The following is a 3,729-nucleotide window of genomic DNA, read 5'->3' as shown; positions in this document are numbered from 1 at the left end:
TGTCAACCTTGATATTTCTGCTGATGCTCCGCTTACTGTCCGCGCTCTTTATCAAATGCTTCAGGCATTTTACATGGACCTTACCTCTGACTTTCAAGTGTCTATCAAACAACTCACTACTGAAGTGACAGGTATTGGAGACCGCACCAACAACTTGGAGACTAAGATTCAAGAACTAGTCTCCTCACATAATGACCTTCTAACCTCTCACAATTCGGTACTCACGGAGTTGACAGCTGTCAAAAACAAATTGGCGGATTTAGAAGATAGATCTAGGAGGAACATGCCATCTGTAGAAGTCTGTGATTTATTGATCGACCACATTCATCGTCTACCTAAGCCCCGCTCAGCTCCAGCAGGTTCTCCCAGAGACGTTCTCCTGCAGCTTCACTTCTTTCATATCAAAGAAGAGATACTCAGGGCGGCACGTGATTCGACAGATGTGGAAGTTCTTAATAACCTACAGTTGTTTCCTGACTTTTCGATCCATACTATAAATACACGGAGGACATTCCATCCTCTCACGAAGGCGCTTCGGGATAATGACATCCAGTATAGATGGGGGTTCCCGATGAAACTTCTAGTACAAAAAGATGGCTCGACATTTATAATCTCTTCCCCGGAAGCTGGCGTTAAATTGTTAGCAGAATGGGAGATTCTGGTCTCGATTCCTACACCCTCACAAGCTCTCCCTATCCAATTGGAGTGGTCTCGAGTGGGATGAAGCCGATCTATGCTGCCTTTTTTTAAATCCTTTCCTTTTTTTTTTCCAACGTCAGAACTCTGTTTCTTCCATAGATACAGATTTGGATTTCTTTTGCAGTCGTTTCATGCTGTTTCTTTTAAATAAGAACTTACCGGTGTAAGGTCTGTTGTTTATTTACAACTTCTGTGTATTGTTCTGTTTACAATAAGTGGTTTACTGTTTGATTACAATAATCCCTTTCCCCTCCTCCTACCCTCTTTTCCATCACAGTATGTATTGGGATTATCTCCCTGTTGTTAGGGTGGAGAGGGGTAGGTAAATGTGTTATATCATTATATGTTTATATTATGTCTCATAATAGGTCTCAGGGATGGGTATTGTCACGACCCGCACCACATGTTAACCATGTTGCCGTATTGTTTTCTCAGGGCAACTACTGTGGCCCGATATACCGGGCCTTTTGGGTTCTCTATTTCTCTTTTTTGCCTTTGTTTTTTATTTTTCTCCTTTTTCCTTATTTACATCTGTAACCATCTTCTTTTGTTTTGCTGCTGTCTGACACGTATATTTGGAGCAGTTTACATTATGCACTGTTTTAAATGTCCCAATGGTTAAGGTTCTTTCGCTAAATGTCAAGGGGCTTAATTCCCCACAAAAGAGACACTTGGCTCTTTCTACTTTTCATTATCATAAGGCTAATATTGTAGCTCTCCAGGAGACGCACTTCTCATCCTCAGCTCCCCCCGTATTTAAGGATCATAGATACCCTGTATGCTATACTGCTAATAGCCCTCTCAAACGTAATGGAGTTGCTATACTGTTTCATGTTAACACCCCATTTGAGTTACATAGGAAAGTGGAAGATGGGAATGGCAGGTTTCTTATTCTTAATGGGAAGTTTGAGGAGACTTTAGTATCTCTATATGCCCCCAATTCCCGACAGGTCCCTTTTTACGAGACACCTTTGAGGAGATATCTAAAGTTAGACAAGGTGCTCTCATTTTGCTGGGCGACTTTAATTTAGTCCTCGATCCTAAACTAGACAGATCCTCGCCGCAGGGACATTCTTCTTCCCCTCGTGAAACGGGCCCATCATTGGCCTTTAAGAAATTATTGGCAGAATACGATTTGTATGACGCTTGGCGTACTTATCTACCAGATGAGAGGGATTATACCTTTTATTCTTCAGTCCACAATAGTTACTCCAGAATCGACCTAGTCCTTCTGGATAAACGAACTCTACAATCTACTAAAAAGGTTAAAATCCTCCCTATTGCTTGGTCTGACCACGCGCCTGTCCTGTGGATTAGGAGTATAGGCCAACACATTTCCTCTAGGCATCCCTGGCGTCTTCCTGAGTACCAATTAAAAGACCCCGAGACTCTGCAGGCCCTTACTGATTCTCTTAAGTCATATATTCAGACTAATTCCCCCACCGATACTTCTGTTTTCACACATTGGTGTGCCTTAAAAGCAGTACTCCGTGGTACTTCCATTCAAAAAGGAGCTCAATTTAAGGCTCGCTCTCATGAATTACAGAATGGTCTGGAATCTTCCCTACGGTCCTTAGAGTCCCAAAATCAAACTCATCCCACTAGAGTATTGCGCAAACAACTCCAAGAAGTGCGCAAACAACTCCAAAAGCTCTTTATGTCACGTATGCAGGTGGCTTTTTCTCGTCTACGACATAAGTTCTATACGGCCGGCAATAAAGCATCCCACCTATTAGCACGTAAGCTGCGGGGCCAGCAAGCTCGCAATAGAATTAAATGTCTATTAACCCCCTCGGGAACGAAATGCCTTAATCCTCTTGACATTGCTAATTTATTTTCGGATTATTATGCGAAATTATATAATTTATGTGAGGATCCCTCAATCCCCCAACCTTCAGCTACTGTTATATCCTCTTTCTTAGATAATTTATCTTTTCCCTCTCTGGATGCGGCCGGCCTGGCGTCCCTGAACGCCCCTTGGTCCTTGAAGGAAATTCAGGAAGTCATTCAGAAACTACCCAAGGGCAAAGCCCCTGGCCCTGATGGCTTTTCAAATTCCTTTTACTCTGTATTTACTGAAGCCCTTTCCCCAATTTTGCTAAACTTATTTATGGAAGCTTCCGATATTGGATCCTTCCCACCCGAAATGGTAGAAGCACAAATTGTCACCATCCCGAAGCCTGGTAAGGACCCCTCTGAGAGTAAAAATTATAGACCCATCGCGCTCCTTAATACGGATGTGAAAATTTTTGCTAAATTGATTGCCAATCACTTAAACCCACTGCTCCCCCGTTTGATACATCCTGATCAGGTTGGGTTTGTTCATGGGCGCCAGGCTCCTGACAACACCCGGAGGGTTTTGGACTTAGTGGAATGGGTGTCGTTCAATAAGGGACGATGCCTTCTTTTATCCCTTGATGCTGAGAAGGCGTTTGATCAGCTTCACTGGGACTATATGCGTCAGGTTTTATATCGGTATGGATATCGGGGTGATATTCTCCGATCCATTAATGCCCTTTATTCTGACCCCTCTGCTCGTGTCTTTAGTAATGGGTTTCTCTCTTCACCCTTCTCAATTTCTAACGGCACAAGACAGGGGTGCCCACTTTCCCCATTAATATACGTGTTGGCCATAGAACCTCTTGCTCAAAAGATTCGACAATCATCTGAGTTCCCAGGGCTCTCTGTTTATGATACATCCCATAAGCTATGTCTGTTTGCAGATGATGTTTTGTTATTTGTCACCGACCCGGAGATTTCGCTGCCATCGCTCCAAGGCATTTTAGATAATTACAGCGCAGCATCCTACTATAAATTGAATGTTACAAAAACTGAAGCTTTACCTATTAATATCCCACCTTCCTATTTACGATCATTAAAGAGTTGTTATCCTTTTATTTGGAAGAAGTCTTCCCTATCCTATTTGGGAATTAATATACCATCCTCTATTGATGACGTCTTTACTGGAAATTATGCTCCCCTTTTGCTGCAATTGTTCTCTCTAGCTACTGCTTGGATGAGCCACGAGAT

The sequence above is a fragment of the Taudactylus pleione genome, unplaced genomic scaffold, assembly GCF_031769625.1.
Source record: "Taudactylus pleione unplaced genomic scaffold, aTauple2 ptg000128l, whole genome shotgun sequence".
NCBI lineage: Eukaryota > Metazoa > Chordata > Amphibia > Anura > Myobatrachidae > Taudactylus > Taudactylus pleione.
Note: the sequence above shows the minus strand (reverse complement) of the source record.